This window comes from Mirounga leonina, unplaced genomic scaffold (assembly GCF_011800145.1).
Source record: "Mirounga leonina isolate KUSES-001 unplaced genomic scaffold, KU_Mleo_1.0 Mir_101664, whole genome shotgun sequence".
NCBI lineage: Eukaryota > Metazoa > Chordata > Mammalia > Carnivora > Phocidae > Mirounga > Mirounga leonina.
This window is the reverse complement of record NW_023270175.1, coordinates 12024345-12040543: the sequence shown is the minus strand read 5'-3', so window position 1 is coordinate 12040543 and position 16199 is coordinate 12024345.

Sequence of the window (16199 nt, the reverse complement as noted above, 5' to 3'; positions counted from 1 at the left end):
CAGTCTCTTCAACAAATGGTGTTGGGAAAACTGGACAGTGACATGCAGAAGAATGAAACTGGACCACTTTCTTACACCATACACAAAAATAAATTCAAAATGGATGAAAGACCTCAATGTGAGACAGGAAACCATCAAAATCCTAGAAGAGAACACAGGCAGCAACCTCTTTGATCTCAGCTACAGCAACTTCTTACTAGACACATCTCCGGAGGCAAGGGAAACAAAAGCAAAAATAAACTACTGGGAATTCATCAAGATAAAAAGATTCTGCACAGCAAAGGAAAAGGAATCAACAAAACTAAAAGGCAAACAATGGGATGGGAGAAGATATTCACAAATGACTTATTGGATAAAGGGCTAGTATCCAGAATCTATAAAGAACTCATCAAAATCAATATGCCAAAAATAAATAATCCATTTAAGAAATGGGCAGAAGACATGAACAGACATTTCTCCAAAGAAGATATACAAATGGGTAACAGACACATGAAAAAATTCTCAACATCACTCATCATCAGGGAAATACAAATCAAAACCACAATGAGATACCACCTCACACTTCTAAGGATGGCTAAAATTAACAACACAAGAAACAACAGGTGTTGGCAAGGATGTAGAGAAAGGAGAATCCTCTTGCACTGTTGGTGGGAATGCAAACTGGTCAGCCACTCTGGAGAACAGTATGAAGTTTCCTCAGAATGTTAAGAATAAAACTACCTGGGCGCCTGGGTGGCTCAGTTGGTTAAGCAACTGCCTTTGGCTCAGGTCATGATCCTGGAGTCCCTGGATCGAGTCCCACATTGGGCTCCCTGCTCGGCAGGGAGTCTGCTTCGTCCTCTGACCCTATCCCCTCTCATGTGTTCTCTCTCTCTCATTCTCTCTCTCTCAAATAAATGGATAAAATCTTTAAAAAAAAAAAAAAAGAATAAAACTACCCTACAACCCAGCAATTGCACTACTAGGTATTTATCTAAAGGATACAAAAGTGCTGATTCAAAGGGGCACATGCACCCCAATGTTTATAGCAGCATTATCAACAATAACCAAATTATAGAAAGAGCCCAAATGTCTATCAACTGATGAATGGATAAAGAAATCGTGGTATATACACACAACGGAATATTACTCGGCCATCAAAAAGAATGAAATCTTGCCATTTGCAACAACGCAGATGGAACTAGAGTGTATTATGCTAAGCAAAATAAGTCAATCATAGAAAGACAAATATATGATTTCACTCATATATGGAATTTATGAAACAAAACAGAGGAACATAGGGGAAGGAAAGGAAAATAAAATAAAAACAGAGAGGGAGGCAAACCATAAGAGACTTTTAACTATAGAGAACAAACTGAGGGTTGCTGAAGGGGGGGATGCTCTAAATGGATGATGGGCGATAAAGAAGACACTTGCTGGGATGAGCACTGGGTGTTGTATGTAAGTGATGAATCACTAAATTCTACTCCTGAAACCAATACTATACTATATGTTAACTAACTTGAATTTAAATTAAAAATAAATAAGTAGGGGCACCTGGGTGGCTCAGTCATTAAGTGTCTGCCTTCGGCTCAGGTCATGCTCCCAGGGTCCTGGGATTGAGCCCCACATTGGGCTCCCTGCTCCGCAGGAAGCCTGCTTCTCCCTCTCCCACTCCGCCTGCTTGTGTTCCCTCTCTCACTGTGTCTCTCTCTGTCAAATAAATAAATAAAATCTTTAAAAAAAAATAAGTAGATAAAAAGAAAAAATAAATCCAACAGTACTTAAAGGAATACAGTAAAATCCAGCAACCAATAACAAAAAGCTAACAATGTCTGACATTCCATATAAAGTTAGTAGGCACACAAATAAGCAGAAAAATATGACTCCCAATAAGGAAAAAAGTCAATAAAAAGAGAACAAGATATGACCAAAACGATGGAAATAGAAGTCAGGAACATTAAAAAAAGCTATTGTAAATATGCTTTATATGTTCAAAAAGGCAGAGAAAAACATGAGCATGATGAGATGAGAAACGGAAGATATAAAAAAGATGCAAATGGAGCTTCTAGAGGTGAAAAATTACAACATCTGAAAAGTATACTTGATGGATTAGAGGCAAATAATTGCAGAAGAAAAATGAGTATATTTGAAGAAATAGCAATAGATTTTATTCAAAATTATATAAGAGAGAAAAAAGATGGAGAAATTAATAAGGGTTATTAGATCATAAAACTGAATGAAAATGAAAGTAAAACATCAAAATTATGGGAAGCAGTGAAAGCAATCCTTAGAGGGAATTTTACAGCATTAAATGCTTATATTAGAAAAGAGGGAAGTCTCAAGTCAATAATCTAAGCTGCCACCTCAAGAAACTAGGAAAAAAAGAATGAAATAAACCCAAAGCAAGCAGAAGAAAGGAAATCATAAAGAGGAAAAACTAATAAAATTGAAAACTGAAAACAATAGAGAAGATAAATGAAAATAAAAACTAATGATTTGAAAAAAATCAATCAAATTAATAAACCTGACAAAGACTGATAAAAGAAGGAAGATAATACAAATTGCCAATACCAGAAATGAAAGAGAGGCTATCAGCAGAAATGCCTCGGACATTAAAAGGAAAATAAGGGAATACTACATACAACTGTATTTGAAATTTGAAAACTTACATGTAAAGGACTAATTCCTTGAAAACCACAAACTACGAAAACTCATCCAAGATGAAATAGAGAACCTACATATTCCTGTAACTATTAAAGACTTTGAAATCATATTTTATTTTATTTTTTAAGATTTTATTTATTTGACAGAGAGAGACACAGCGAGAGAGGGAACACAAGCAGGGGGAGTGGGAGAGGGAGAAGCAGGCTTCCCGCTGAGCAGGGAGCCCGATGCGGGGCTAATCCCAGACCCCGGGATCATGACCTGAGCCGAAGGCTGACACTTAATGACTGAGCCACCCAGGCACCCCGAAATCATATTTTAAAAACCTTCCAAAAAAAGAAATATCTAGGCCCAGACTGTTTCACCACTAAACATCTAAAGAAGAAATAACATCAATTCTATACAATCTCTATCAGAAAACAGTAGAAGGGCAAACATTGTTTCATGAGGCCAGCATTACCCTGATAGCAAAACCAGACTAAACAGTATAAGAAAAGAAAACTACAGACCAGCATTTCTCATGAACCTAGGGGCAAGATCCCCATCATGGTGGAAAAACATGTACTTAGAGATATACAGACCTAGGTTAGAGTCCAGAGTCTGCCATTTATTAGCTGTGCTACCTTCATTAAGTAACAACCTCTCTGATTCTGTTTCTCTTCTGTAAAATGGAAATGACTATAACTCCATAGCTCTGTTGTAAAGATTAAATGAGATAATATAAAATGTTTAACGTAATTCCTGAAACATAGTATCATTCAGTATATGTTGGACAGTATTTTTATTACTATTACTATTATTGTTGATATTCCTACATATGTAACAATGTGAGGTCTATTTAAAGCAACTGAAACAGAGCAGACAATAGTACATGCCTTCTGATCTTGCGGAAGTTGGGCGGGGGTTTCTGTCCAGGGTTACAAGGCAGAGGTAATGCGCATACCAAGGTCTCATCTGTGCCAAGAGGTTAAGAGGAGCACAACGAAGGAGTGGAATTCTACGTCTATACTCTTGGTGAGGAGAGTGTGAAGTCCTGCAAATTCGAGGGCTTCTGGAGTTGAACAACCCACGTGTCCTCAGACTCATGACAAGTAGATTCTGAATCAGTGGATCTGGGATGAAGCACAAGATTTTTTTTAAAAAGATTTTATTTATTTATTTGACAGAGAGAGAGACAGCGAGAGGGAACACAAGCAGGGCGAGTGGGAGAGGGAGAAACAGGCCCCCATGGAGCTGGGAGCCTGATGCAGGGCTCGATCCCAGGACCCCGGGATCATGACCTGAGCCGAAGGCAGACGCTTAACGACTGAGCCACCCAGGCACCCCGAAGCACAAGATTCTTAACATTCTTTACAGCACCAGAGATGCTTCTAAAGCACATGGTTCATTGTTATGGGCTGAATTATGCCCCCCTTCCCCGTTCATATATTGAAGCCCAAACCCCCGATACATCAGAATGTACCTGTATTTAGAGATAGGGCCTTTAAAGGAGTAATGAAGTCCCTCTCTCGTATGTTAGCTACTGGGTAGCCGAAGTAAGAATTAAAATTCGCATCGTGGTGCATTTTGCTTAAAACCTGTTGGTGACTCTTGCCACTCGGAAGAGAAGATCCAGCCTCATTCGCAGCCACTCTCCTGTCTAACTGCAGCCACCGGACCTCCTGTCGGGTCTTCAGTGGTGCCAAACTCTGCCTGTCTTGTGGTATTTGCACATGCTCTGCCCTGTCTGTAAAGCTCTATCCCCACCTCTTTGCCTGACTAACTCCCATTTACTTGTCAGGCCCCAATTTAAGTGTCACTGCCCTGATCCCCTAGATTAGAAAAGCATTTCTCCAGTGTTTGTTTCCTTCACATCCTCTTATCTTCCCTCATAGTATTTATTAGTGTCTGGCTGCCCTACTCAGCTGTGAGCTCTAGGAAAGCAGGGGCTACATCTCCTATGCTCACCTCCGTATCCCCAGAGCCTGGCACAGTGTAGACAATGAAAATTGCAGTGGAAGGCAGAGAAACAGTACAATATGTCCTAGGTGTGGTTTCCCTCATGAAAAGCCTGGTAAGAGAAGTGTCTCAGCTAGCTCCTCTACCTTCTCCCTCTTCCATCTCAGCAGTTTTGTCCAAGCTAGCCTAACAGTCTTCACTCCACCTCCATCCTTTTTTTTTTAAAGATTTTATTTATTTATTTATTTATTTGAGAGAGAGAGAGAGAACGAGTGCATGCACATTGCGGGGGGGGGGGGGGGGCAAGGGAGAGCAGAGCGGGAGAGGGAAAGACTCTCCAGCAGACTCTGCACGGATCCTGGAGCCAGACGCAGGGCTTGATCTCATGACCCTGAGATCAGGACCTGAGCCGAAACCAAGTTGGACGCTTAACCGACTGAGCCACCGAGGCGCCCCTCCATCCTTTAATTCTTAAATCACAATAGTCTTCTCCCCTCTCAGCCTAGCTATTGTTTTCTCAGGGTTTTTTTTAAAGATTTTATTTATTTATTTGACAGAGAAAGAGAGCACAAACAGGGGGAGCAGCAGAAGGAGAGGGAGAAGCAGGCCCCCCCGCTGAGCAGGGAGACCAACTCAGGGCTCGATCCCAGGACCCCGAGATCATGACCTGAGCCAAAGGCAGACACTTAGCCCACTGAGCTACCCAGGCACCCCGTTTTCCCAGATTTTATATAAACTGGATATAGAAAAACGTTTCACTTTCTTCTGAATGTCACTGTAAGAACAACAATGCCTGGTCCATGAAAAATGGTAGCAGACTTTCAGATTCAATGTCAAGTTAATAACAAGAATAGCCACTGCTCAGGATGCCTGGGTGGTTCAGTTGGTTAAGCGTCTGCCTTCAGCTCAGGTCATGATCTCAGGGTCCTGGGATCGAGTCCCACGTCTGGCTCCCTGCTCAGCGGGGAGTCTGCTTCTCCCTCTCCCTCTGCCCCTTACCCCTGCTCATGTTCACTCTCTTTCTCAAATAAAGAATTTTAATAAAAGCCTTCATATTCACGGGGCGCCTGGGTGGCTCAGTCGGTTAAGTGTCTGCCTTTGGCTCAGGTTGTGATCCTGGGGTCCTGGGATCGAGTCCCGCATCGGGCTCCCTGCCTAGCAGGGAGCCTGCTTCTCCCTCTGCCTGCTCTGCCTGCCCCTTCCCCTGTTTGTGCATGCTCTCTCTCTGACAAATAAATAAATAAAATCTTAAAAAAAAAAATAAGAGTAGCCACTGCTCAGTTCCCATTGTCATGAGGAAATGGAGGCCCTGTATGCCAGATTCTGTTTTTTCAGAAGTCAGGAATCCATATTTTTGTATGAACCCTCCTATTTTTGAAATACTGGCAACTATTTTTCTTTAAATGTGAACATGTGTTAGCTTAATGAAGCATATGTATGGGCCAGAGGTGTCCGATAAGCCACCACTCTGTGAGCTCAGAATAGTAAATAGTTTAACTATAATGAAAGTCAGAATGAAAACAGTGGTATAATGGGTGGCGATGAGCACTGGGTGTTATACACAACTAATGAATCATTGAACACTACATCAAAAACTAATGATGTACTATATGTCTGCTAATTGAACATAATAAAAAAATTTTTTAAAAAGCAGTATGCCATTGGAACACATGGAATGGAACAATCACAAAATGCACCTTGTCATATTAATGGATACATTTAACAAAAAATAGGCCGGGTGCCCCGTTTGTATAGGAGCATAGCCAAAGCAAGGTTGCCATGCCCCAACCTTTGTTTGGCCTCTTGAGTCACACAGCTTGTCCACTTATAGTCCATGACCTGCTCTCTTGCCTATCTTTGCCTCCTGGATCTTGGCAATGAAGACAGGAAGTGAGGGGGGAATGATGATCAAAACAAAGAAAATAAGCTTGGGAAGGATCACGGTGTTCTTTCAGAAAAGCACTACAAGCAATGAGTTCAAGAAAAATGATTCTTAGGCATTGATATTCATTACTAGTTCATTCCTAGGTACACCTGTTGACTTTAGCCATTTTGACTGTAATTTCCAATACTGTACTTCAAGATCCTCACTTTAGTCCCTTGCCTTATCTCGTCAGTCTCCTAATTAACCAGAACATTCGAACCTGGGTTTGCCATTTAATCCTACCTCACCTCAAATTCGAATTTCCCTCTAGTGAAAAGACTCCTAAATGCTACTTTAACCACTTCCTCAAAGCTTATCGGGACTATTCTATCTCAACTTATTTCTCCAACCATCCTTCATCCTTTCCATTTCCCTAATTTGTGACCCTTTCACAAATACCTCTGTGTAGCCCCAGAAGTCACGGACTCTTTCATGATTTACCTCAGGTAATTAGTTTCCTTGGATATAGCCACAGCCCACAAAACTAAGCCCTCTTGGGACTACCTGGAATCCCAGATGAATTTATCTGATGGCAAATTATATAAAAAGGTTTGAGGACATATGGGACATAAAGAGTCAGATGCAAGGACATTCACTGAAGCATTGTTTGTAATAGAAAAAGACTAGATAAATCCCAAATGTCCACCACTTGGAGAATGGTTAAATGTACCAGGACACAATCATACTGTGCACTGTTATGAATGTTTCATGTATGAACAGACACAGTTTGTCTCAGGTTGGGTTTGCCAGAATGAAGCCTGAAACAATGATTCCTGTGCACATGATTTACTGGGGAGGTGCTCTCAGGAGAAGGGAGTTAAGTCAGGCAGGATAGGGCCAGGGAGAAAAGGTAGGCAAGAATTTGGTCTTAGCTGGAGACTAGCCTCAGTCTGATCCCATGAAGATCCTCTGGAGTATGAACTGCACTATGGAGTATTACCTTCCCCCCACCAACTTGAGGAAATAACCTTTTGTACCCCCATGTCCATCAGTCAGATGGTTCTCAAAATGTTTGAGTTCCTTTCTCCAGTGCACAGTTACCCAAGTAAATGGCCATGAGTCCTTCTGGGCAAGGACTGAAGAAATCATGACTACACATACTCACAGTGCTACTGCAGGGTCCTCCCTCCTGAGGGACTTGGACCCCATTTAGTCCATGGGTTCCAAGACTGAAAACTGGCTTATGTCCGACAACTCAGCAAGAGGCCATGACTTGGAACTGGAGCAACTACCTTCAGCCTCCTGATCAAACTTTGATTGCTTTTGATTTTGCAGACTGAGCAGCGTCCCTGTCATCTGCCCATCTATCTCGCCCCTAGGGATGCTATATCCTATTAACGTTCATAACTCCCTCTAGATCAGGCCCCCTTGGCTGCCACTCTGACCTAGCTCCTGATTATGATTCTTGCATCCACCCAGCGTCTGGCAGTTGACCATAGCCACCTGGCCTCTGTTCCTTCAGTTTCCCCATCATCCCCATTGCTAGTGATGAGCTCAGCTCTGTGACTGCTTCACCTACTGTCCACTCTGACCTGCATGTGGCCTGCACATGAACTTCTTTGTCATGCTGGTGCCTCTCCTACCAGCACAAACCTCACAGCCTTGGTGAACAGTGTGTTCCCTGAGCACCTCTGTGCAAAATGATCCTCCAATACATCTTCTGGCCTCACATAACAGATCCACTCAGCAGACTCCACCCTAAGCCTTCTAATCCATTGTCTGTCATGAAAATTCAGGTAATTTCAACCCAACTTAGCCAACCTGTTTTCCATGCTATGATCCATCCTAGCAGCATGTCTGCACCATCTTTCAGATTCTCTGCCAGGCTGTTAAATCCTGTATCCCGGGAGACTACTCCTATATTTACAAATGACCTTTTATCCAAATTTGTGTTCTACTTCCCTTGATTAAGGAAAATTCTTGCCCATACCTACTGTCTCAGCTCCTGCTGCGACATTTTTACTAGATGCTGCGGTTTTATCAGGGTATTGTCCCTTTCCTCTCTTTGCAGGCCGAGCACATCCCCCATTGGGTGACACTGTGATTTAACCCTAGTTATTGGCCTACTGTCTGAGAGGAGTAGGACAGGGGATACGCAAATGTTGCCTTGCAAGGGAGAGGCCTCTGTACTGTGTGCAAACAAACAGGGTGTGCTAGCTCTTAATAGGGAGGAATGGGCCACTTCTCAGAGGGGAATTCAAGGTTTTTTAGGCCTAGAAGTCCCTCTCTCATGTCAGAGTCCCATTCCTTCCCAGCCAGAGTCCTGACCTTGGCATAGCAGACCTGCCTTAGTTGGGATTTTAACCGCCCTTGGAGACTGACTACTCTTACGATTCAAGTCCTGGGCCCAGTCATCCACTTTCTTTATCATCCTGCTGCAGGAGGTAAGCCTCTGTAGATGCTACCAGGAAGGTTCTGTGACTTACCCACTGAACTTTAAATTGCCAGATAATCACTTTCAGCTTTTTGTTATCTTTTTCCAGAGTGCCCATCAAACTTAGGAATAGCCACCAAATCCCATTCTCTTAAAGATTACTATTCTCCCCATATTTCTCAAATGTTTGATGTATCCCAGTAGCCAATTTATTCCCTCCCACCAATGAAAGTTTTAACTGCACTGCTGCCTTGTGTCAGGGAATATCCATGCTCCACCTACCACCAGTATGGGGTTCTCAATGGCAGCCAGGTAATGAGTGGGCCAGGTCCAAAGTCCCATCACCACACACGCTCCTGGCACCAAATGTCACAGGGTCTGGCTTCCCCACGAAACAGACCTCGAGATGGAGACTGGTGCACAGGATGTTTATTAGGGAGTGCCTTTGGGATCAAAACTTGTGGAAAAGAGGTAGAGGAAAAGCACTGGGCAGAGGGAGAAATGAAGCCATGATACAGTTCCAACGAAGGCCTCAGCCAACTCCATGGTAGGCTCTAGAACTAGAATATCTGGTTGCCCCAAACTGGGTTAAAAGGGCTGGGCCTTTATACCCCTGAACTTATTAGTCATTGGATGTGGGCTTCCCTTGGAAGGAGGCATGATCTTAGGTGAAGCAGTTTTCTTTAGCTGAGGCATCCCATAAAGAGGGCTGACACCTGAAGGCCATCTAGATGTGCTCCCAGCAGCTGGAGGAATAATGTCCTCCTTGCTGAAAGGCGATCTGGGTGGCACATTACAGCATTCACCACATGCACTGACGGCCCTACCCTGTGAACATAAACTTTCTGATCTGCCTTCTGATGGGTATGGAAAATAACACATTTGGTAGATCAACAGCCACATACACATGGCTGTGTTAATCTGCTCGAACGAAGATATCACACCTGACAGAGCAGTTGGTACTACTTAGTAAAATTTGTGGTACTTCATATTGTCACCTGCCATGATTCATCGGTTTTTCTTTTGGGGGGGGGCCACACTAGTGAATTTCATAGGTATCTGATGGGGGAATGCACTGCATAAGTCTCTGAGAGCACTAAATTCTGCAATTCTCCCTGGGATGCAATACGGTTTTTAACTTTTATTTACTTATTATGTTGGTAGGTGGGAGTGAGGAGTTTCTGAGGCTTCTATTTGGCCTTTCCTACTACATTAGCTCTTACTCTACTGGCCAAACAGCCAACGTGAAGGTTCTGCCAATTGCTAAGTTTTTCCAATCAAATTATACAGTCTGGAACTACTATCAAGCGGTCAGGCAGTCCCTAAAGAGCAGGGTACTGGCAGCTGCTAGGCTGGCTTACTGCACACTTCCATAGATTCAGCCAACAAGAAGACAATGAGTCCAAATGCATACGGACAGCTTATTACTTACATAGGCAGCAAAGTAAGATCATCATGGTGTCAGCACTCCTATGTCCCCAGTCCCACAGGATGACATTGACTTGGAGGGGCCGGATGACAGATGACATAACAGTGGGACACTATTGTAGAGGAGCCAACTCTAAACTATAGCCACACCATTTATGCTGCCCCTACACTGAAGGGGGTTGTGTGCATGATGGTGGAAAGCCCTATGCCTCACCAGAACCAGGGAGGCAGATGAGAAACTGCATCGTGGCAGCCTCCCGTTAAAAAGAAATGGTCTTTTGTAACAGCTCCTTGCAATTGCTCATCTTGCCATATTCCAGAGAGGATTACAGGGCATTCCTCCAAGACTTGAGTCAGAGCGTGGTTGAGCCTTGGCTATGTGGCCTCTGGGGAGATGTTCAAGGTCACAAGAACACCATGGCAGAACCATTCCCCTATACCCACAACTAGAATGAAAGTTCCGTGAGACTGAAGTCTGTATCTGGCTTGTTCACTGCTGTATCTCCAATACCTGGAAGAGTGCCTCACACACCGCAGATGCTCAGTAAATACTTTATGAGTGAGTATTTTATGAGTGAATGAATGAATGGATGGATGGATGGGTGAAAAGGGGGTTATAATGTCTGCTCTTTTGGAGAAGGAAGTGTCTGCCATCCCTCTCACCTCAAAGTGAGATCCATGTCCTTTTCTTTCCCGGTTCTTCTTTAGCTCTAATTATTTACCTCTGTCACTGCTGTTCAGTTCGCTTGCGCTACTAAAAGCAGACCCAACAAATTACATTGCTAAGGTGTTTCTTTACTCCTCTTCCCTCTTCCTCATTGAATGCTCTTAATGTTTGCCAGGACCAATCTCTGATAAAGTTGGATCGACTGTCAGAATGTTGGGTTGCTGACCTTTCTGCTAGAGCAGTGTGGTTCTCAATCCTGGCTACACCTTGGAATTAGCTTTAAAAAAGAAAAAAAAAACAAAAACAAAAAACCTTTTTCCTGGGCTCCACCCCCAAAGGCCGATTTAATTACTCTGTTCTGGGCCCAGGATATGGGTAATTTTTTTTTTTTTTTAATTCCCCAAGTGATGTTAATGTACAACGAGGGCTAAGAACCACTGCCTTAAGCAGAGTACAGGCTTGTAACCTGCACCCAGGTCTGCTTTTCAGATCTTAAATATTTTTAACAGGTAACAAAATATTTCGTTCTACAAAAGAGAGAGAAATGCAATGGCCCCAGGAGAGGAATTTGACTGACCTAAATATAGTGGCATTTGAGCACGGGCTTCCAAAGCCAAATGACCTGGATCAGATTACAGACACGACCACTTAGCAGTCAGGTGATCTTGGGCAACTAACTTAACTTCTCTAACATGTGCAAGTATCTATCAGTCGGCCTGACATGTAGCAGGTCCTCAATGTAGGTTCATTAACTCTGAATATGAATCTCCAAGCTTCATCTGTAAATTGAGGGTAATAATACCTGCCTGCCTATCTCCTAGAGTTGCCATGAGACTAAAAATAGGCGATGGCCTTACAGGCCCTTTGGGAACATTTAGGTGCTGTACAAATGGGAAGTAAAAACATTCTTTTTCTTTTATGAAAATGTTAAACGTATGTATCATATTTTAAAAACGTTTCTAAGAATTTTCGTGCCTGTGGTTTCACAGAGTCTTACAACAGCCCTGGAAGTAAACTGGGCAGTAAATTAACAGGTAAGAAAACTGAGACAAGAGAGGTTGTTTGATCCGCCCAAGGTTGTTCAGCATAACGAAGACCGGATCTTAGGGCCAGTAACTCAAAGGCAGAGATTCTCTTCACCAGATAATGCTCACAAAAGGTCTATTAATAGATTCCCCTCAATGAGTAGGTTGGTCATCTGATCAGAGCTCTTTTGGACATGTTGAGACAATTTCTTTTACTTGTCCCTTTCAAAGCAGGAATTGTACCTGAGGAAATGTGATCAATATTCCTCAGTCCTTAAGTACATGGTTAGTTTGGTTTTTAGTTTCCCTCTGTTTTCTCTTATATTTCAGTAACCATGCTGTTGGTACATTGAGCAAAAGGAAAAGAAACCTTTCCCACCTCACCACCATCACCTTTGTTTATTACCATGTGCCATTTTTCTAATTTCAACACGAAAAACAGTGAAAATGGCAACACTGAAGACTGATAGCCACAAGATGGCAGAGTTTACCATTTCATTTTTTCTTGCTTACATCATTCATTCATTCATTCATTCAAGAATTATTCTTTGAGTGTCTCCTATGTGTAGAGTACTTTTCTAGGGATCAAAAGGATTATAAAAGAGGCAAACAATGTGATATGGTTCCTGCCCTTGAGAAGCTTGGGGTGAGGGCAGTCTGCAAAGAAGAAAAAACACACCTAAGAACATTTAAAAGAAAATACACATTACTGTATGATTAGAGGCCAAATGAGTAATATAGACTATTGTTGACTACAGTGAGTCAGAAAGTCTGCATGGAGGGGTAAGAACGGAGCTGGGGCTTGAAGGATGAATAAATAGGTTAGAAAGAAAAACTAAGTCCCAAACAAAGGGACCAGTGTGGATCATGCTACTGAAGTAAAAATGAGCAAAACATGTGCCCACGTCAGTGATGAGACTAACCTGGTTATAACAAACGGATATTGGGTAAACAAGATTGAAATAAATTAGATCTCCATTGATTTTGCTAGAATGATGCCCACCATAAAAAATAAAGATATCTATTGAGCCTGCCAATAACTATGGCCTTTGGGCAGGCAGTTTGGTCTAGCTCCAGTTTCATCATTTGTAAAATGCGCCGTTTGGACAAGATGACTTCTTACAGTCTTTCCAAATCTTATAAAAGAAAAACACTGGGAGGCAAGCAAGCAGGCAGGGAGGGAGGGAGGTGGGAAGGTAAGAAGGGAGGGAAAGAGGAAGGAATGAAGGAAGAAGAAAGGGCAGAGGAGGAAAAAGAAAATGGATTATTACTTCTTTAGCAACTGCTGTAATGGCTTTGACATTTCAGTTGCAAACATGAACAGGGACAGTCTTACATAGCGGTTAGGGCTTGGGCTCTCCTGTTGGGTAGACTTGAGTCCAAGTCTTGGACCAGTCACTTACTGTTTAACAGTAGGCAAGTTAGCTTAGACTGTATAAGCTTCAGTCATTCATTCAACAAACATGTATGTAACACCTTACTCTATGTTAAGTTATTGGCAATAGGGAGATAAATTGCTATGCTAGTCATTGGCAATAGGGAGATAAACAAGACAGACAAGATCTCTTCTCCGGAGCTTACAGTTTTGTAGGAGGGACTGTCCAAAAATAATCACACAAAAAACTAGATACAAGTGTAATCAGTGCAAAAGTACAGAGTGTTAGGAGAGCAGATAACCTAAAGGCATAACCCAGTCTGATAGGTCAGAGGTTTCCCCAAGGAAAGCTGAGCCAGGCAAAGAAAAGGAAAAAAACATTTCGGGTCAAGTGAACAGCATATGAAAAGGCTTTAAGACTAAGAAGAGCTTGGCAGAGCAAATAACTAAAAGGCAACTGTAGGGGCGCCTAGGTGGCTCAGTCGTTAAGCGTCTGCCTTCGGCTCAGGTCATGATCGCAGGGTCCTGGGATCGAGCCCCACATCGGGCTCCCTGCTCTGCGGGAAGCCTGCTTCTCCCTCTCCCTCTGCTTGTGTTCCTTCTCTCTATGTCTCTCTGTCAAATAAATAAAAATAAATAAAAATAAAATAAAAAAATTAAAAGGCAACTGTAGCTAGAGCACAGAGAACTAGGGGGATAATGGCAGAGACCAGGATATGTAAGTCAATAGAGCCTGGCTGAGAGAATGTCCCGAGGGTCCTAGGAAGCCTATGGTGTTTATGCTAAAGGCCATGAGAAGTTGTTTCCTTCTTCGTAAAAGGGATAGTAACACCTCGCTCATAGGGTAGCTGTGAAGATTAAAGGGCATCACCGCCCTCCCCCATCCCACACCTCCTTATTGAATCTATCACCAAGTCCTATCAGCACCACCTCCAAGAAATCCGTCACCTCCCAAATACATTTCCATCTCCACTGCCACGACCCTGGTCTAAGTCATCATCTCTAACCTGGACTATTGCAAACTGGTCCCAACCTCCACTTTCGCTCCCCTCCCATCCATTATCCCTGCAGCAACTCCTGTGATCTTACTAAAATGTAAATTGGCTCGCAGCAGGCCTTTGTTTAAAACCTTCCAGTGACTTAAGTGTTCTTAGCATAGAGACCAAATCCCTAAGACATATGCTAATGCCGTTCCTCTCCCTGAGATGTGCCTTTCAGCTCAACTCCCACCCACCCCTCACCTACTTCATTCCAACTCACCCATACACCTTTACTTCTCTTCAGAGAAGCCTTTCCTGATCCCAACTCACCATCTATTTCACATTCTTTTCTTATTTGCCCACTGAGAACCATGTTCTTTCTCTTCTGATCTTTTATCTTTGTAATTACATAGTCATCAGAGCGATTGTTTAATATCTGTTTCTGCTACTAAACTAAAAAGCATAAGAAAGTAAGAAACATGTACTTTTTGCTTACTTTTGTATCCCCAGAATCTTGCCTAATCTTTCACATATAGGAAGCACTCAATATTTGTTCATTGAATAAGGGAGGTGTTAGCTACTGCTACAAGTAATAAAATACTAACAATAATTGTTATTATTATTTAATTATTATAAATGTGCCATTTCATTGATCATTATCCCTACAGGAACCAGTAAAATGTTAGCACAGACCACGTTGTTGGTCAGTAAATACCCTACCACCTTTTATCTGAGCCCGTTTCTCTATTTAGCTCAATTATTATTTTCTAACTATAGCTACCACCAGGCATGGTTATGAGACTCTGAAGTCAGACTCAGCCTAAACCCTCATTCTGCTACTATCTTTGTGACTTCAAACAAGTTGGCCTTTCTGGGATAGAGTTTGTTCTCAGACTCATGAGGCTTTCATGAGATCATGCATGGAAAGTGCTTAGTACACAGTCTGGAATATAATATGCACTCGATAACATACTGTTACATCATACAGATTGTTGATGAATCTGAACAAGTACCTATTAAAATGTACACCGAAAGCAGAATATCAAAGGACCTGTGACAGCATGCTATCTCAGCCTGCTGGGGGAAAAACTCCCTCAGGATATATGAACCTGACTGAATCTTCCTGTAATCTTGAGAAATAAAGGGAACTTTGAAGTAGGCAAGGAAGGCTTCAAAAGGTGAAGCCGGGGGTCTCTGAGAAAATGTACTCTTTACCTTATGTGATAATAAGTCATCTGGAATGCAAAAACAGTGGAGTAGGCCCCAAAGGGTTGGCTTCCTAAGCAGTAGCAAATGTCTGAGGATACCGATACAACATTCATACTTGATCTTGTCTATTCTTCTTTGGACCTTTGTGTCCCTGATTTGCCAAAACTGATTACCTCGAGGAAACAACTGTCCGTGTCCTTTGTTTGGGGAACTTAGCTAATAACCAATTTTCCTCCACTCAAATGTTATCTAATGTGCTTAAGCCATTGCTGCTCCTTTGGATAGATACCTTGAAAAAAGGGATCTTAGGGTAGGAAAAGCCTTCATGATCCAAAGGATTGAATCTCAAAGGGTAGAATCTAAGAAAATAAGACGTGCAATGAAGGAAATGGATTCAGGAAGAGCACATCGCCCTGTGTGCTTTAAATCAGACAGTGGTTAGGAGCAGCTGTCTGGAATCAGATGGATGAGATTTCAAATCCAATTTCAAATCCAAGATCTGCAACATACAAGCCCAGGTAAGTTAATTAAGTCTATGTCCTCAACTGTAAAATGGGGATAATAAGGCTCTATCTTACCAGGTTGTTAGAAAGATTAAATGAGATGACATAAAGTCACCCAAGAAGAGTCTGG